General features: G+C 34.8%; 1 protein-coding gene and 1 long non-coding RNA gene across 4 annotated transcripts in view; both read left to right on the top strand.

The window, feature by feature from the left end:
* Positions 1 to 21,102, top strand: part of LOC123557404 (ragulator complex protein LAMTOR1-like) — a 70,422-nt gene that overhangs the window by 6,719 nt on the left and 42,601 nt on the right. The window lies entirely within an intron of this gene.
* Positions 683 to 19,113, top strand: LOC128557098 (uncharacterized). 3 transcript variants are annotated; one of them, XR_008371030.1, is made up of 4 exons: positions 683 to 7,441; positions 11,941 to 12,039; positions 13,454 to 13,663; positions 14,246 to 19,113. It is a non-coding gene; the product is annotated as an uncharacterized LOC128557098 (long non-coding RNA). The 3 variants fall into 3 exon arrangements; XR_008371031.1 differs by lacking the exon at positions 13,454 to 13,663; XR_008371029.1 differs by lacking the exons at positions 683 to 7,441; positions 13,454 to 13,663 and having other exon boundaries at positions 11,071 to 12,039.

The following is a 21,102-nucleotide window of genomic DNA, read 5'->3' as shown; positions in this document are numbered from 1 at the left end:
GTATTGAGATATAAGACCGAAATTGATACTTTTCTCCATTTTTACGGGACCGATTTTTTTAGTTTTTTAGCTCGACTATTCGAAGAATAAGTAGAGCTATCCTACTCACCACGGCGTCGGCGTTGGCGTCGGCGTCACAGCCTGGTTAAGTTTTTCGTACCAGTCCACATTTTGACAAAGTCTTTTGAGATAAAGCTTTGAAACTTTCAACACTTGTTTACCATCACCATGTCCAGTTATAGGCAAGAGTACATAACTCTGTCAAGCATTTTGACTGAATTATGGCCCCTTTTGACTTAGAAATCTTGGTTAAGTTTTTCATACCAGTTCGTATTTTGCCAAAGTCTTTTAAGATAAAGCTTTGAAACTTTCAACACTTGTTTACCATCACCATGTCCAGTTGTAGGCAAGAGTACATAACTCCATCAAGCATTTTGGTTGAATTATTGCCCCTTTTTGACTTAGAATTCTTGGTTAAGTTTTTCGTACCAGTCTACATTTTGACAAAGTCTTTTGAGATAAAGCTTTGAAACTTTCAACACTTTTTTTACCATCACCAGGTCCAGTTGTAGGCAAGAGTACAAACTCCATCAAGAATTTTGGCTGAATTATGGCCCCTTCTGACTTAGAAATCTTGGTTAAGTTTTTCGTATCATTTATATTTTGTGTAAAGTGTTGACAAATGGCTTTGAAACTTTTATATCTTGTTCAGTATTATAGTCTCTATCAATAGGCAAGAGTACATAACTCTGTCATCTTTTTTGGCTGAATTATGGCCCTTTTTGAACTTGGAAATTGGTTCTGTTTTGGTATATGTCCATGTTTTGTCGAGACTATAAAATTATTTTGACATATGGCTTTTAAACTTTAAACTTTTGTTTATCATTATGATTTCCATCTGTAGGCAAGAGTACATAACTCTGACAACTATTTTGGCTGAATTATGGCTCTTTTTTCGACTTCGAAATTTTTGTCAGAACTATTTGAACTGTGGCTTTGAAACTTTTAACACTAATATATCAACATGATTTTCATCTGTAGGCAAGTGTACATAACTCTGTCAACTATTTTGACTGAATTATGACCCTTTTTGGACTTGGAAATTAGTTAAATTTTTCATACAAGTCCATATTTTGCCTAACATATAACTTAATAACATATTTGCCATCATGGTCACACATTGCCATTTAGTGCAAGACTAATCGAAATCCACAAATACAGGAACATTTTTTGCTGAATCCATTTTTTTCTTTTGTCTGAAAATCTATGGAAGTATTTTGACCCCATTCTTCAATCAATTCTTTGAATAGTCGAGCGCGCTGTCATCCGACAGCTCTTGTTCACTTCACGAATTGGTCTGAAAAGTCAAAAATCGGTCCAAAACCGACAAACCGGCAAATTTCCGAAGCCCTGATTACATGTACATTTCTCTGTATGATCAATTCAGACATTACTCAACATAAAATGAATAAAAAAAAGTGTTCATTTTTTAGCTCACCTGTCACGAAGTGACAAGTTGAGCTATTGTGACCGCTTGATGTCCGATGTCCATCGTGCGTAGTGTGTTGTGCGTCAACAATTTCTAAAAAAATCTTCTTATTAAAAACCACTGGGCAGAATTACACCAAGCTTCACAGGAATGATCCTTGGGTGGCCCCCTTTCAAAATTGTTCAAAGAATTGAATTCCATGCAGAACTCTGGTTGCCATGGCAACCGAAAGGAAAAACTTTAAAAATCTTCTTGTCCGAAACCACAGGGCCTAGGGCTTTGATATCTGGTGTGTAGCATCATCTAGTGGTCCTCTACCAAGAATATTCAAATTATCCCCCTAGGGTCTAATATGGCCCCGCCCCAGGGGTCTCATGGTTAATATAAACTTATATAGGGAAAACTTCACAGGAATGATCCTTGGGTGGCCCCCTTTCAAAATTGTTCAAAGAATTGAATTCCATGCAGAACTCTGGTTGCCATGGCAACCGAAAGGAAAAACTTTAAAAATCTTCTTGTACAAAACCACATGGCCTAGGGCTTTGATATTTGGTATGTAGCATCATCTAGTGGTCCTCTACCAAGATTGTTCAAATTATCCCCCTAGGGTCAAATGTGCCCCGCCCCGGGGGTCCCAAGTTTTCCATAGACTTATATAGGAAAAAAGTTTAAAAATCTTCTTGTCTGAAACCACAACACTTAGACCTTTGATATTTGGTTTTTAGCATTGTGTTATGGTCCTCAACCAAAATTGTTCAAATTGTACCTCTTGGGTGAAAAGAGGGCCTGCCCTGGGGGTCCCAAGTTTTATATAGACTTACATAGGAAAAAGCTTTAAAAGTCTTCTTGTCTGAAACCATACGACCTAGGCTTTTGATATTTAGTATGATGCATTGTCTAGTAGTCCTGTACCAAAATTTTTCAAATTATGCCCCTGTGGTTAAAAGAGGCCCTGCCCTGGGTTCACTTAGTTATTATGTGAGTTATTATTATAGGAAAAATACTTAAAAAATCATCTGATCCTATTTCCAAGACTGTTTAATTATAATTACCTGATGACCCCAAGTAATATGATGTCACTTGACTGTGACCTTGACCTACTGACCTACTTTCTTGTTTTTGTGCCCCACCATGAGTATTTGATATAAATTAATGAAACCTTGCATGAGTCTTTATCATGATATGAAATAGCGCACCTTCTATTTTTCATCTGGCTCCGTCCCCTAATTTTAGAGTTATGGCCCCTGAAATAGTCAAAAATGCACATTTTCACCTTGTGACACGCCTAGCTCAAAAAGTATTAGATATAGATTCATGAAACCTTGCATGAGTCTTAATCATGATATGAACTTGCGCACCTCCTATTTTTCATCTGGGTTTGCCCCCTATTTTTAGAGTTATGGCCCCTGAAATAGTCAAAAATGCACATTTTCACATTGTGACACGCCTAGCTCAAAAAGTGTTTGATATAAATTGATGAAACCTTACATGAATCTTTATCATGATATGAACTTGCGCACCTTCTATTTTTCATCTGGGTTCGCCCACTATTTCCAGAGTTATGGCCCCTGAAATAGTAAAAAAATGCAGTTTCACCTAATTATGTGCCTCACTAAAAAAGCATTTAATGTAAATTTATGAAACCTTGCTTGAGCCTTTATCATAATGTGATCTTGCACACTTGGCCATTCTTCTTGAGAATTTCAGCATTTATTACAGTGTTAAGGCCCTTGAAATAGCCAAAATAGTGGATTTTTTGTTTGTGATGCTCATAGCTCAAAAAGTGTATGGTATAGAATAATGAATCCATTTCATTTTTTTTTTGAGGCTATACCCTATTAAGACTGCAAACATTTGAATGATTTCCCCTTATTTGTGACAAATGTACCAGTGGGGGGGCACACCCAGTGTCCTGCAGACACATTCTAGTTTAAGATACAGTCTTGAATTTTTGATGACATACACAGTTTTGCACACAAATCGTAAAACTGAATTTCATTGACCATGAATGTGACCTACTGACTTTCTTAATATTTTATCATCAGTTTGACATTTGAAACATGTAGCTCATATTACTCAGGTGAGCGATCCAGGGTCATCATGACCCTCTTGTTTGTCATATTTTATTGTCTTATTTTTATTAGCTCACCTGAGCACAAAGTGCTCAAGGTGAGCTTTTGTGATGACCCTGTGTCCGTCGTCCGTCCGTCGTCAGTCGTCAACAGTTTGACTGTTAACACTCTAGAGGTCACAATTTTGGCCTAATCTTAATGAAACTTGGTCAGAATGTTACCCTCATAAAAATCTTGGACGAGTTCGATATTGGGTCATCTGGGGTCAAAAACTAGGTCACCAGGTCAAATCAAAGGAAAAGCTTGTTAGCACTCTAGAGGTCACAATTTTGGCCCAATCTTAATGAAACTTTTTTTTTTTTATTTCAGCCCACAAGGGGCCCATTTATTATCCCCGTCCATGATGTGATGGGGTCGGGGACCCATCCCGCATCACATCTTACAGACATAATATAAACATAGATATAAGTTAAAACAAATTTCAGAGCATAGTATATACTTAGTGTAGTAACAATGTTATCAAACTATTCAATACCTAGTTCACAATGATTTATAAATCGGTTTAACTACAATACCTAGTTCACATAGGTTAATCAATATATTTAATGCCTTGTTCAAAAGGATTAATCTTACAAAATAGTTCTAAAAATTTTCAATCCTAGAAACAGGGGATTTTTTAATAGAGAGAGAGAGGTATTATCAAGCAGCTTATTTATCTGTCATAAAACAGACCAAAATGGATGTCAATATGTAATTTTTAAGCCAGTCTTATTATTTCTCTTAGTCTATAAGCCTCTCATTAGAGAACAAGAGGTCCCAAACAGAGAAAGAAAAGGAAAAAAGGGCCTCTGCCAATCTTAATGAAACTTGGTCAGAATGTTACCCTCAATAAAATCTTGGATGAGTTCGATATTGGGTCATCTGGGGTCAAAAACTAGGTCACCAGATCAAATCAAAGGAAAAGCTTGTTAACACTCTAGAGGTCACAATTTTGGCCCAATCTTAATGAAACTTGGTCAGAATGTTACCCTCAATAAAATCTTGGACAAGTTCGATATTGGGTCATCTGGGGTTAAAAACTAGGTCATCATGTCAAATCAAAGGAAAAACTTGTTAACACTCTAGAGGTCACAATTTTGGCCCAATCTTAATGAAACTTGGTCAGAGTGTGACCCTTAATAAAATGGTGATCTCAAAGTCCAGTTTGAATCTGGGTCATGTAGGGTCAAAAACTAGGTCACCAGGTCAAATAAAAGGAAAAGCTAGTTAACACTCTAGAGGCCACATTTATGACCATATCTTGATGAAACTTGGTCAGAATGTTAATCTTGATGATCTATAGGTCATACTTAAATCTGGGTCAGGTGGGATCAAAATCTAGGTCACCAGGTCAAATCAAAGGAAAAGCTTGTTAACACTCAAGAGGCCACATTTATGACTGTATCTTTATGAAACTTAGTCAGAATGTTAATCTTGATGATCTTTAGGTCTGGTTTGAATCTGGGTCATCTGGGATCAAAAACTAGGTCACCAGGTCAAATCAAAAGAAAAGCTTGTTAACATTATAGAGGCCACATTTATGATTATATCTCCATGAAACTTGGCCAGAATGTTAATCTTGATGATCTTTAGGTCAAGTTTGAATCTGGGTCATATAGGGTCAAAAACTAGGTCACCAGGTCAAATCAAAGGAAAAGTTAGTTAACACTTTAGGGGCCACATTTATGACCATATCTTAATGAAACTATCTTGATGATCTTTAGGTCAATAGATCAGGTGAGCGGTACAGGGCCTTCATGGCCCTCTTGTTGTGCATGCTACAGACAAATAGTTTTGGCATTTTGTGTGAAATGTCCTTATAGACATATACAATGTATATAAAAAATAAATGTTTACCTGATATTTAGATTCTTTGTTTCATGTCATTTAATTCGAATACCCATGTGTTGGGATAAAAATCAGTCATCATGAAATAATGATTTTCATAAATTTTTTCCATGTTTCTCGACTTAGAATTTTTTACTGCTTCCCACCTTACAACTGGAATGAAATTTTCTAAGTCCAGCTTTCACAGAAAAAGCTTACGCAAGCTTGCAAATAAAAAAGCTTGCACAAGCTTGCAGAATTCTGTATGTAAATAAACGCAAGCTTGCAGTAGTCATGATCAGCATTTACAAGTTTGTCACAAGCTTGCAAGCATTCATTTTGGTTTGGGATTGCTCAGGTGAGCAATTCAGGGTCATCATGACCCTCTTGTCATGTATGGCATGTAACATAGATAGCTTACTTTTATAGAAATATGAGAAAATCAAAGAAAACAATTACAGGACTGTTAGATGCATGACTGTGTTATCATGTATAGCAGGTAACATAAGGTAATCTGGCCGAATATAGGTCGCACTCGTGTATAGGACGCAGTGAAAAAATATCAGCAGAATTCTGGAAAAATGCTTATACCCACTTATCACTTATCCGAATTTATGTTTGTCCGAAATTCCCTATAGTTTTTATGAACTCGCCAGTCATTGTCGATGTTTTTGGATGTTGTGGCAAGTATTTAAATTGAAAAGTATAAACTCTTTGTAAGCACTAAACTGCCGCATCCTCTGACCACTCCATGAATATTGACGCCAGTGAAAACGCAAGTACACTTTGGCAGGTGGCGGTAAAATGAAGTAATTTTAAGACTGGTTTGCAAATTGTTTTGAACATTACGGATCAACAACTATGATCATATTGGATCAGTCTAAAATCTGGCATGCACATGTTTACAGTTGCCTCCGGGTATGATTAAACGGTTAATTGTTTGCAGATTGTGACAGTAGGTGTAAGATAGTAATGCTTCGGGCTTGAATTTCTCGATGAACAAGAGGATTATAGACAACTATCAAAATTATGTTTGAAGATTAGATAATCGATTTCCGGACTACCTGATATTTGAGTATTTTAATGCAAAATATGTGAAAACACGCAGAGAAAGTTTTACACAGGTCTTGTTAAAAACTTAATGATCAGTTACAGAAATGCGTTGTAAAATATATTTTAATGAAAAACAGCATTTATTTATCTTTTTACTTCTAAATTTTACATTTTATACAAAAGTAATTTAAGACGCCGGGTCCCGATACTGGCTATAAGCTATGCCCGAGTCATTGGTATTTACTCCCCTTGAATTCTCTTCAATATAGAGGTATGCAGGGTAAACAAAGATCGATTTTCTTAATTTTTGAGTCGGGGGGAAATGTTTGGTCTTTTTCTATCCCCATATATAGGACGCATCAGTCCTTCGAGACCAGAATCTCGTAAAAAAATGTGCGTCTTATATTCGTAGGATGACGGTAGATAGCTTACTTTTCTATTGCACTGGTATAACATGGACATGATTATGATTCATCATTGTTGTTCCTTCTCTTGAGAACACTTAGGGCCGGTAAGTCACACTTGACTGAGCAATTGACCTCTAAAGCTGTTGTCTTTATTAGCTGGCCAATCAAACTCTGTGACCTTAGAAATAACCTCTGACGTTAAACTTTTCTTCCTAATTGAGGCGACTATTTGACTGAACGTGCTCCGCGGATTACATGTTACTAACCAGAGGATGATTGATTGATTCTTTTATTTCCTCCATTCTTGAAGAGTATAACAAATGTACAGACAGATAGACATACATCAGCAAATTTACTATTGTTACCTTCAAATGCATGGTCAATATGTGAAAACAGACCCCATTGCGACCCTCTAATTATGCGCAACAGATTCACGCATTGAATAGTACACTACATGTGGAAATGGATTGACCGGGTCAAAGTGTACCTATACACACTGGATAACCAGCTATCCTGAAGCCCGCTGGAAATGTAACCCAGCTGTAAATCAGTAGGTAAAGTTTTTCATTTATTTCTATTAAAATGAAGCCAATTCTTGCAAATCAACTTGACAGTTTTGTCAAGGAATGACCATGGCTTACATTTACAATTTCTGGGCCAAATACGATCGTTAGGTTTTGAGATATTCGCTAACAATTTCTTCAGTTTGAAAAAATCGAGCAAAAATCCAAACGCCTCAGTCACAATCAAATGCATACTTTTTGGGTGCTCCATGTTATACACCCAAATTTAAAAGTGCATGTTTATATATTCTGTCTCCAGCACTTCAGGAGTTACATATCACTACCCAGTTGCAGGTAAAACTACTATCAGGTAGCTGATGTACATATAAAACGAACGCCATGCTGTCCAATAACAGAAAAAAGGCCAAAATTCAGCGTTATATTGTTTCACCTTAAAAAATGTGCTTTTTGTCTTTTCATTTTAATTAAAACTTGAACCAGCAAGACCTTTTTGTGCTGTTTGGTTTACAGGAAAATTCGTCTTCTTTCAGCTGCAAGTTATTTTAACTGTCTATGTCACCCACAACAGAAGATCTGTACTGAAGACTGACATGACTGTTTTGTTATATATTTTGCCTTTTTGCTCTTCCCCATATCAGATAATGTGATTTCATTATGAAATAATTCTTTTTTTACTGTCTTATTTGTCTCTGTGTGAACTTCAGTCTACCTTCTTCTGAAAATAATAGCATTCTTTCAGGTGGAAGTTTCTTATCTCCTCAAATTTGACTCTGAACAGACAATGATAAATGCGCCAATTTTTTTGTCCTGTCCGTAGACACCTATTTTCTTTGTGAAGGATACAATATTAGAGTTTAATCACTGTTGGTATGAAAGCTGCTAGGATAGTGTCTAAGTTGATAAACATTAGACGGAATTAAACTGGGTTATATAGATATAAATAGTTGTTGAATTGCAAAATGTCTTGTCCGTAGACACATGTCTTGTCCGTAGACACTAAAGAAATGAAGGTTTTTTTGACAAATATCATTTATAAAATCATACTGGAGCTATTTATCAAGTTTCAATAATACACCACACTTAATGTTTATATAAAATATAGAATAAATATATTTCTAATGAAACTTACTTCTTCCAAATGCAAAATGTTACCCATTTATTCTTGTGTGTACAATCTGAATCTGAGAAGTACAATGGATATAGAATATGTTTTAATCTTATACATGACTTATATAAATGTTAAAAGCTATCAAAAAAGGAATAATACATTTCTTTCTAACCCTCCATTTGTTATGGCAAAAACAAGGCATGCAATGAGGGTGTCTACGGACAAGACATTACGCAAATACTATTCAATATATTTTCTGTTTTCAATAAAAACCAGCACTGGACCTTAGAAATATATCAAGAGTTCTTTGAAATAAATCAAGAGACTCTGAAATGCAAAAAAAAATCAACATTCTTTTACAAGTTAGTAGTAAAACAGAAAGAATGAGAAGATAGAAGCAAAATCATTTGACATTTGGTCATATTCTAGTGGAGTATGGATCTATTGTTAGACATGGTGTGGGCTGTCCACTTTCAACTTAAACATTTTGTTATTTATAATCCACTCAAAATGGCATATTTCTGTGCTCTTCAGGGCCAAGATATAATGGTGATTGGTTTTCAAGATTTCATTCTATTCATCTGCCTATCAACTTTTATTCTGTAACTGACTGAAATCACATAAAATTGAAGCAGTTTAAATCATCTTAAAAAAGAAATTACAAGCAATTTACTAGTGATTACTGTAGTCTCCTTGCAGCTTTCTCCCTTTCAAAAATGAGAGCTATTTAGATTTGTTTGTTTTTGGGGGTTTAATGCCCTTTTTCAACAGAATTTCAGTTATGTAACTTAACAATTGTTAATTGATTCTGTACTGTACAAACATGTTCTCTGCAAGTTACTGCCAACTTCCCCACATGCATCAGAGGCAGAGGACTAGAATTTTCAAATCATAGTTTGATTTACGATTGGAGTTACTAACATTTGTTCTGTGGACAGTATTTTTCCAAGAAAATGATATTAATATAGGTGATAACATGAAAAAAGAAGTAAATGTGATAAAAAGATAGTTAAAAAAACTTTGTCTCTGGTCATACTATCTTATATAATGGAAAAAGGTCAATATTAATAAAAAATATTACTGGCTAGAAAAAGAGAATGTATCTTGGGAATTTTAAGAAAAAAGCATAAAATGTAAGTCATTAGCTGACTCAAAACTAAGTGATAAAAACTTATCACAGTGAACATTTAATTATTCTGTAAACAGGTTAAAATTCACAGGAATTTTATTTTGCAGGACTACTTAAAATATTAGTACGAGTTATGGATCTCACAGAATAAATGTCATATGAGTATTTTACAACATACAGCTATTTAAGCAGTCAGCAAGGGAGTTTGTTTCATTAGTTTTCCATTTAAGACACAGTTGTAATCTTTTTAAGATGTTGTTCTTAGCTATAAGTTTAACAAGTTCTTACTACTTTTTTAATGTTTCTACTTTAATGAACATGTTTAGATGAACTCATAGAGTTCTTCATGTTAAACTTTGTGTTTATACTTTTTTACCATTTCTTGATTGATATGGTTGATAACAGCATGTAAATAATTTGCCTCAACAAAGTCTAGTCAGGTGGTTTCTTCCACCATCCAATTTCAGGAAGATTGTGGTTTATTTTGTTTAGTTAAGGTTAAAAGTTATTACGGATAAATAAACATAGTCTAAATGGTGTACATAACAGGCTGCAAGGTCAGTTCTTAAGCTCATTAAATGCATGAGCATTGATCAGAAACATTATTATTCTATCTGTCTTTTAGACAGAAATTATGGTCAAATGTCTTGTCCGTAGACACTTAGCTGAAGGAGATTTTTAACAGCCTATTTCAGTGAGGATCCTTCCAAGTATCATTATTTTTAGTATATAGTGAAATATGAAAACAATTAGTCCTAATTTATGTAAGCAATAGCACAGAACTTGTCACATAATGACATTTTGATTTAGTCACAGTTGTTCAAATCCTTCAATTATTCAAAGACACATTCCCAAGACCGTCAATTATACTTCTTTTCTTAAATTTGTTTGTTATTTACTTGTTCTTGATCATTTTAAACATAAAAAGTTCAACAGAACTAAAATACTGTCTTCTAAAACCTATGTAGAAAGCACTTGGCGATGATGTCTTGTCCGTAGACTTTTTAGGTAAATTTCGGCTTTCATTTTAAAATTGCTATATCTCTGCCAAACATAGTCGTAATCACAAAAATGAGACCATTATTTAAAGAGAAATGACTGAATGTTTAGAAAATAACATAACTGAGTTGAATAAATGCATTTCAAAAGGTATGCAAAAACTGAAAGCAAGTAGAAAACAAAAATTTCTAGAATTTTAAACTTCAAAAGAAAATAACTACAAATCTTTGTGTAATTTATTAGTTTTTTGGGTTTTCTACATTACTTTTATGTACCTTATCATGTGGTAACAGTTTTGATGGGTCTCAAAGAGTTATTTGAATAAAACAGTCCTTTAAAAATGGTCATGTCTGTTTTATTTTTTCCCTGAAGATTCATCTTTATATCGAAAAAAAATATTGTCGAACTATCAGACAGCGACAACTACCATTGTTTTTGTAGAACCAAGGTATATGGTAAATTAACATTTCAAAATAAAAGAGTTTTACAAAGTTTTATTTTTGACCCCAAGTGAAACAAAAAAATGCATTTGATTGTGACTGAGGCGAAAGTTTTGCGCAAATTGTTTTGTTTATGAACAACCTGTGAAAACTTTCATCATCTGGTTTAACAGATGTGTCCTTTCGGAACACCTGTGTAAAGTTTCCGGGTTCTACGTTATTCCTAAAAAAGTATATTAGCCGTTAAATAGACGTGGTCGAGAAAAAAAGACTGTCGAAAATGGCCGCTAGTGCTGTCGTTGAACTCGGATGTTAACATTTATAGACTGTCCATTAACTCCGATGATTTTGAATACTTTTGTATGTAAAAAGTATTACTGGCAGTGATTTGACGGAAACGTAATTATTTTTTAAAATGGCACTTTCATTTCAAGAGGCTTTAGGTCTATATACCTTCACACCCGGGCTGAATTTTAACCTAGTTCACGCGTTCTTGCCATTTTACTGCCATGCAAAAGCCAACCATATATTTTTGCAGTTATACCGATATTGCTATTTTGCCAGCTTTTGATGGTGGAGGAAAACCACTACAGGTGCCCCTGGGCTACTACAGAAAGTAATTTCACCTCGGGTTTTGCAAGTGCAAATGATTGCTTCTGGTCGTCAGTCCTTTGAATTTCGTTTGAAGAATTCAGTATCTTTAATGAATCTCAAATGCCTGTTCTTGTTTTGAAAAGTGTTCTTAGTGCGGTGCTTGATAGGTGTATAATCTTATTTGCTCATACATAATTATTTAATTGCTCATAATGTAAATCTGCCATTTTGTTTTATTCATAAATCACACTGGCCATAGCTTTCGCAGATGCGGTGGTTCCAACGCAGCGGCGGTGGAGGATTCGTCGCAGAAGCGGTGGAGAAATATGGCCGTCTAGCTTTATTTTCACTGTCAACGGTAAGTTTTCTAATGAGTTTTCCCATATCTTTTTCCGGTTGAATGAAAACAACCAGTGAGACAGGAGCCCAAATGTGTACTCTTCCAGCCACAAACCCTTGTTTAGTGCAATTCTTTGTCAGTAATGTAAACACTTCTGTACAGTTTGACGAGGGACTGTCGTTTTTGTAGAATTTCCATCAAAAATGGTAAATTCTTGTACAAAGCGACCCCTGAGCACGTTTACATCAAATCGTAAGTTTGTCAATTTCAAGCAACAACTATTTCTCCGTAATCGGCGAATTTTCATTGCCGGCATATAAAATGATCAACCAAAAATTATTCCAACGCAGTATGCGGTGATTCCAACCCAGTATGCGGTGGATACAACTGCAACGCATTACGGTGGATCTTTTTTTTTTTCAATGTTCATTTGCATCACATCGTAAGTATGACACTGTAAAGCAACAACTTTTTCTTCGTAATCAGTGAAAATACGTTGCAGGCTTATAAAATGATCGATTAAAAATGATTCCAAAGCAATATGCGATGAGTGCAATTGGAATGCATTAAGGTGTGTCTGATTTCTAGAATGTCCGTTTCTGTTTTCTAAATGAACTGAGCTGCACTTCTAACGTGATTTGACTTTGGATCTCCATTACATCACTGACAAAATTTTATGATGGTAACAATGTGTCAAAATTTAGAAGTCAATTACATGATTCCGTATTCATTTCGCCGGTCCATATAGTTTGTGCTACGCCAGTGGTTCCTTACTGGCTAAAAATCCTGTAAAAATATTTTCTGATGTAACTTGATAAACACTTATTGAATGACATTCTGTCAAAAAAGACAAATGTCAATAGATCTGTCTGTTGAGCGGAACACTATTCAAAAAATGTATTCTGTTGACTTGCACTTCCATTTTCTTTAGATTGAAAAATATATACCCGATAATCATATTCTAATTTCAGTTATCCTGTTTTACGAATCTTTGTTTACCTGTTTTATTAATCTTTATGTACCTGTTTATCATATTTACTTAAAGATACATTTTTATTGTATTTTTTATAGAATATATAAGGTAACATACTAATTCTTACTCTTCATTAAATTCATATCTGGGGTATATTCTCGATTAAATTCATATCTGGGGTATATTCTCGATACAAAGCTAAATGTTCCACATTTAAACAAATTATAGGGCTAGGGCTAGTAGGCCTGTTTTTACAATATTTCAAAAGACAGAAGCGTCGGATCTCACCTCAAATGTATAAAGCCTTTTCCTGTTGTAAAGAAAATTCAGATCGCATTAATGGTGTGTCATATAAGTTCCTGATGTAAACTTGCGGGTTATCTCTCTTTATTTTCTTAAGCCATTTGTAGCAAAGCAGTCGATTCTGATATCTTGGATTTAAATATTTTAACTTTACAGGTCTGTAATTTATCGTAGCTTTATGATAGAATGTAGATCCCCTCACGTCAGGAAAATCACTTCCTTAGTTATTTGTGAACACATAACAAACACACCGGCCGTCAGGTACAAAATGCAATGTGTTATTGAATGCGTAGACGTAGCAGATGCGGATGGTTTCGGTTTTATTTGTTAGTTTGCTGTTGTGTCAACATTCCTTTTGGAGAACAGGTTGCAGACTTTTGTATTGATTATTATTGTAACTCGTATGCCAGAATTTAACTCGGCCGAATTTAAAAGTATGTTTTTTCCCATTCGTTGATAAACTTCCATCCAAAATTGGTTTTATAGATATATATTCCTAAGGTGGCATAGGCCTATTTTTGTCACGAGATAGCTTGGTAGCTATCACGATAATATTGTAAACTTTTCCAGAAACATTTCAGAAAATAATTGGTTTCTAGATATCTAATTCATTTCCTGAAAGTATTATAGCTGGTGATACTTGGTAGCTATCATGATAATATTTTCAATTTTCTTGTAAAGATGTTCATTTTTTTTTTTCTGAAGACGTCGCAGTTTTTCTTGTTTCGGCGCGATTTCCTACACTCATATTAAAATACACTGGTAAAGAAATTTTGGCAATATAAAGCGTTTATTGGTAAACTACCATCACATAATATTTTATTTCCGATTGAAAATTGAATAACTCTTACACAGCAGTTTTACTTTCTTTGTGATACAATTTTCTCCTGTTTAAGTTATATTACTGTATTCGTCCGAGAGACTCATGGCGTTTTTTTCTATTTTCAGGATAATCGTCATGGACAGCCATGCTTATGTAGAATGTGGAAAGACATTTGTGTCCGACAAGTGTTTAAAAGTACACTCCAAGAGTCATCAAGGAATAAAGCCTCATAAGTGTGAAATCTGTAACAAAAGGTTTGTCAGAAAAGATGTCTTTAATAACCACATAAAAGCGCACAACACTTTAGATCCATCATTCATGTGCCAAACTTGTGGAAGGTTCTTTACCAGGAAATCGTGTCTGGACAGACACACACATTCACACCAGCCACATAAAATGCATGAATGCAATGCATGCAAAAAAGTATTCCCATCAAAGTCATCTCTAAATAAACATTCAAGGACACACGAGGAAAAGAAGGAGTGCCAAAAATGTAAAAAGTCATTCTTTCACCAAGATGATCACGTCAGACATTGTGGGAATGATCCCAGATACTTCACATGTGACATATGCAGGAAAAGGTTCAAGCAAAGGCGCTATCTGTCTCAGCATATTAGATGTGTGCACAATGAGCCGGAACAGTACGAATGTCAGAAATGTGGAAACAAATACAGCCACAGGGCTTCTCTGCACTATCATAAGAAACGCTGCACTTAAGATTTGATCATGCCGCAAGATGGAGAAAAGGCGTATTGTTTTAGTCTATCAGTCTGTTGGCCATGTAGTTAAACTTCTATATTTGCAGTAATGATTGGTGGACTTTGATAACCTGCAGACCAAACTCATACACGACGTCTTAACATAAATATATGTTACTAGCCAATGTTTTTGCACATATATGTACTCTTGTTAGGTAAAATATACTTCATTTTTTATCTCTCAGACCTTAAAACGAAGAAAAGTAATTTATCAAACAAAGTATGTAATGTTTGTGTATGTAGTGTTTTTTTCCAGATAATACTAAATATCATTAACATATAAGATATACGCTCGCAACAGTTGAAACTGCCAATTGAGAAATCAGTTTACTGTTTTCCCTACTTCCAAAACGGGAATCTTGTACGTAGATGTAGTCACTTGTTTCCGCTCAGAAAGCAAAGTCCATAGAGTGTATGGGAAAACCATTGACAATATTTTCGCGAACACAATATTTTTGGCAATGTAGGTTTCATCAAAACGTTTCCCAGACTAGATATTTTCTGACATATTTGCATATGATAGTGATTCGCGTATCTCAAGCCAAATGTAAGACACATTTTTGATTTTTAGCTCATCTGATTTTTTGAAAAAAAATGATGAGTTATTGTCATCACTTGAGCGGTTGTCGGCGTCGGCGTCGGCGTCGGCGTTGCCTGGTTAAGTTTTATGTTTAGGTCAGCTTTTCTCCTAAACTATCAAAGCTATTGCTTTGAAACTTGGAATACTTGTTCGCCATCATAAGCTGACCCTGTATAGCAAGAAACATAACTCCATCTTGCTTTTTGCAAGATTTATGGCCCCTTTTGTACTTAGAAAATATCAGATTTCTTGGTTAAGTTTTATGTTTAGGTCAACTTTTCTCCTAAACTATCAAAGCTTTTGCTTTGAAACTTGGAATACTTGTTCACCATCATAAGCAGACCCTGTACATCAAGAAACATAACTCCATCTTGCTTTTTGCAAGAATTATTGCCCCTTTTGGACTTAGAAAATCAGTTTTCTTGGTTAACTTTTATGTTTAGGTCAGCTTTTATCCTAAACTATCAAAGCTATTCCTTTAAAACTTGCAACACTTGTTCACCATCATAAGCTGACCCTGTACAGCAAGAAACATAACTCCATCCTGCTTTTTGCAAGATTTATGGCCCCTTTTGGACTTAGAAAATATCAGATTTCTTGGTTAAGTTTTATGTTTAGGTCAACTTTTTTCTTTAAACTATCAAAGCTATTGCTTTAAAACTTGCAACTCTTGTTCACCATCATAAGCTGACCCTGTACAGCAAGCAACATAACTCCATCCTGCTTTTTGCAATAATTATTGCCCCTTTTGTACTTAGAAAAATCATTTTCTTGGTTGAATATTATGTTTAAGTCAACTTTTCTCATAAACTATCAAAGCTATTGCTTTAAAACTTGCAACAGTTTTTCACCATCATAAGTGGACACTGTACATCAAGAAACATAACTCTATCCTGCTTTTTGCAAGAGTGATGGCCCTTTTTAGACTTAGAAAATCATGGGTAGGACAATATTTCTATTATAAAAAAAAAATCAGATGAGCGTCAGCACCCGCAAGGCGGTGCTCTTGTTTTACATGTTTTATCGTTTGATGTCGTATTATAATCTAGAAAGATAGTAACATTGCTGTTGTAACACATTTACACACCAGTTGCCATTGATTCATAAAATGAGCCGTGCCATAACAAAACCAACATAGTGGGTTTGCGACCAGTATGGATCCAGACCAGCCTGCGCATCCGCGCAGTCTGGTCAGGATCCATACTGTTCACTTTCAACCCTACTGCAATTAGAGAAACCGTTTGCGAACAGCATGGATCCTGACCAGACTGCACAGATGTGCAGGCTGGTGTGGATCCATGCTGGTCACAAAGCCACTATGTTTGTTTTCTCATGGCATGGCTCAAATGATTTTCATTTCCATCAGCTGAATCAAGGTTTTATTCTACTTTAAGCTATCACTTCCGGTTTAACAACTGTGCAGAACTACCTTAACACAGTGTTGACCACAATGTACACAACAGCGTCTTTTAGAATGGGCGACATCGGATCATTTTGTGTTTCTACTGATTTGAAAATAGATGCCTGTTTTCTATATTCAGCAATAGCAGACTTTCATCATTGTTTCTCCGAAGGCCTGAAAAAAATGTTTCCGGTAACATGCTTCATAAATTAGGGCAGGTAGGGCAGGTAGAAATGAGTTTTTAAAATTCGTTTTATTAATTGAGATTTTTTTTTTTTTTTTTGAAAATATTTTTTGTGTCAAAAATGAATACAGATAAGGGGGTAATGCCTTAAAAGCATCCATAAGTTGATTTTCAACATCAGTGACCATGTTTAAAGCATGAAAGTGCAGTTCTCCCCCAGGGCCATAAAACATTTAGGGTCGGGCCAAAAACTTAGGGTAGATCGAGATACCGGAATCAATCATTTTTATACGCTTAAAGTAAAAATGACGAGAAGTCATTTAATTCAAGTTTCGTTTTATTGTCCAATATTATATAAAAGAGACACTGTATCAATTTGTTTTCATGTTCACCATAATGAATGTATTAAGGACTGATTTTGAACTAGCATTATACCAAAGGTAGAGATGAAAATTTGCAATTCTGTCCATTTTGTAAGAAAATACATTTTAACAAGTGTGTTATTGCATTGTACCTTATACTCCAGAGAATAAGATTTTGGCCAGAACATGTTTTATTAAAAATTGATACTGAATGAACATTACTAAAAATAAATGTTTTATACATTTCAAATGATAGTTTTTTCTTCTAGGATTATTATAACAGTAGCTAGATCTGGGATGCTGTATTCAGCTCGAGTGAATTTTTGCCAGATTGGATCTCACGAGGCGAGGAAGAGTCTAGTGTGATCCAAGCTTGCAAATTCACTGAGAGCCGAATGCAAAATCCAAGATCTAGCTACTGTTATAATGACTTTTATTATAGTCCTATTTAAATTCTGTAAAAAATACCGACATGTATTTCACAATTAGATATAAAGTGGTGAAAAAATTATTGTACATTTAAAATTCCGTATTGTTCCTTCCGTATTGCATGCTGCCGAACTACTTTCTTTAAAATGCATGACCTGGCAGACACAGTTTTATATAGCTGAAATATAATCTTCACTTAGTTCCATTTTAATACCGACATTGAGTTTTTGCGCGCGCTATTTATAGAACTGTGTCAGGTTGCTAGTTCATAATTGGTCATCATCTTAATTAATATTTTTAATCATCAGTATCCGACGTTTGATTTCGCTGATTAGCTATAAACCAGAGCATGGTTATGTTTGTAATCAGTGTTGAAATGTTATGCAAAGTTTGTTAAAAAAACACGTGCGTAAATTGTCATAAATCAGTGCTGAGACTTTTCGCCACAGAACTGAGGAGCGGAGTCCGTACAGTCTTGCTAGGATCCATGCTGGTTGCTTTCAAAGCCTCTGTTAGCGAACCGCATGGACCCTGACCAGACTGTACTATGTTGGTTTTCTTATGGCGCGGCTCATTTCATGAGGACCATTCCACTCCGTGTCAACGCTAACTTCCACGCGTTCGCGATGACTTTTCTAGTCTTACTACGCGGTGTTCATCTTTACAGTTCGCGGAATGCTAGATGATATGTCACAAGATCACAATGGAGGTACGCGATATCATTTCGCAATCACGATTGGTCTAATATCTTGCGATTTGCGATCTTGATTTTCGTGTTTAGTCATCGAGATCTGAAGCTTCGTACGGAAATTTGGAGAATTGGCGATTGTCTTTGATAAAGGAATATTATATTTAAATGTTCATATTTGGTAAATTCCTGTAGATTGCATTATAAAAGAATTTTGACCGTTATGTCTCATTTTTGTTATTTTTTTTCTGTAATCCGACATATTCTAGTCAGTGTAGATATCACGGATTAATGCGAGTTTTTCTATTGTAAAATGGTTGACTAATTATTTTGAAAGCTCACTTGTGTGTTTTATTCTCTAATGAAACTAAATAAACCAGTTTATAAACATTCAAGTTTTATGTATTTTCTTTTGCCTTTCAGAAGAATACTAACACATGCTTTAATTCTGACCCTCTGTCTCGTAATTTACAACTAAAAGTATTTATTTCAGCTTGTCCATTTATTGTTCAGATTTAAACGTTAAATAGTTACAGCCGAAAATAAAAAAAAATAACAAAAAAAAACAAAAAACAAAAAAAAAACAACAACAAACAAAAAAGTAAGCTTCAATAGTTTGGAACCCTTAACAGTACAATCATGTCATTCTGAAAAAACATTATGTTTCTGGGAAAATATTCATCATTAGCTGTTTAACTTTAATTATGTACTACTAAGAGCACGCACATATTATTTCAAATAGTATGTTATATGTCGGTGTTCTCTTCTAATACGAGAGATTTTCTGTAAGGCAACACTTTCGATTCATCACATTTGTGAAATTCTCTTCGCATTGGCAAAGTCCTCTTTGGTGGCGCATCCAGGTCTGATGTAAGTCCATCTAGTTTCCGTCGGGCCTTTGTTCTTCTTCTTTCGGGATGGTCAAATGCATGGTCCCTGAAAGGAATGAGGATAAATGATGGTAAATGATATGCATCTATTATATAAACATGTAATTTTGCCTGGTCAGTTTCCCATAACCACTCCAGATGTTTTGATCAATATAGTACCGAGGGTTACAGTTTATATAGTATAGTTTTGGTAAATAATTATGTTGCTGATGTAGTCGACAGAAGAAGTATATAATAAAATTCTCGCGATAGCTTGTATACAGTTACGGAAACGTTTGTTAGACTGAAATTGAAGAGTTTTGCTTCAATAATCACATACTGTTTGCTCACCTGCTAATCTATACAACCAAATTAATTATCATATAATAATCATATATCATTAATTATATGTAGATCGTACTCACGTTGGATCTATTGTTCTTAACACGTCATCTTGATGTGACGTAGATGCTGAGAGTATCATTTGTTCGGTCGGTTGATCCGAATCATCCGAGTCGTCGTCAAGAACAAGAGCTGTTACCAAGCACTACAGGGTATACTGAGGATCGCGCTGTTTTCATGAAGAATCCCCTGCGATAATTAACATCGATCAGCATAAGTTCATAAGACTGTGTATATCGTGTAGATCTACATCTTTTTTTGTATTTCTACAATACTTTAGTAACTCGTTTATATATATCCACTTCACATTATCGTTACTTTTATTATTGTTCTTATCGTTGTTCTTCTTGTTTATTTAGCATTCGAGTGAAGAAAATAGTACCTGGTTGAACCTCTACCTTCCTAATTTTTTATAATGAATCCGTCTAATTTGGACAGTGCCATAATAGTAGGGTGACTATAGCCAAAAAAGAGGCATATTTCAAGGGGTAGGTGGTCACAAAAGTATAACAAAGGATGTTATATACCAAAATGTTGGTAAATGTCTGAAGTTTATGATTCTGAAAAAAATATTTGTTTCAAGTTGGTGCGGGCCAAGAAATCCAAGATGGCGTCCAAGATGGCCGCCAATTTTGTCGCATATGACCAATATTAATTAAAATGGGTCTTTCCTTTCCAAAATGCATAAAACATTTATATTTTTCATATATCATTCAAAGATTTAGTCAGTTTAAAATTTCTGTCAAAAAAAGGTTATTGGATAGTTCAAGGTCAAGGTCAAACTCAAGGTCAAACCCGTAATTTAGCTGAAAAAATGTATTTTGAGTATATATCATTTTCATTTTTTTCTTTGTATTTTATTTACCGGTTATCTATCATCACACTAGGCAACAATAATGCATGTAAAGCATTTTCTACATAGCAGAACTCTCTCATGTTGGTCGCTGTGGAGTAATTCAGTATGGCATCCAAGATGGCTGACATTTTCGCAAAAATGTGCTCGGAACAATAAAATATTACATCTTATTTCTTTCACTTCAAATCATCTAATATAATATATATATATAATATATTAAAACAAGCAGAAAATAAAAACATCTCAAAATTTTCAAGAATGTTTGTTAGAGCGTTCAAGGTCAAGGTCAAGGTCAACACTATCAATGGCACTTTTTTGCATTCTGAGTACATATAATCAATATTCTTTATTAAAGTTTGACCTAAGTTATACCTCAAAGCAACATAAAGTAAACTGTATTAGTTAAATAACAGAAATTTCTCAAGTAATGTACATGGAGAATTACAAAACGA

This window comes from Mercenaria mercenaria, chromosome 5 (genome assembly GCF_021730395.1).
Source record: "Mercenaria mercenaria strain notata chromosome 5, MADL_Memer_1, whole genome shotgun sequence".
In the NCBI taxonomy this organism is placed as follows: domain Eukaryota; kingdom Metazoa; phylum Mollusca; class Bivalvia; order Venerida; family Veneridae; genus Mercenaria; species Mercenaria mercenaria.
The sequence above is the reverse complement of the archived record's forward strand: the minus strand, read 5'-3'. Positions and strand labels throughout refer to the sequence as shown.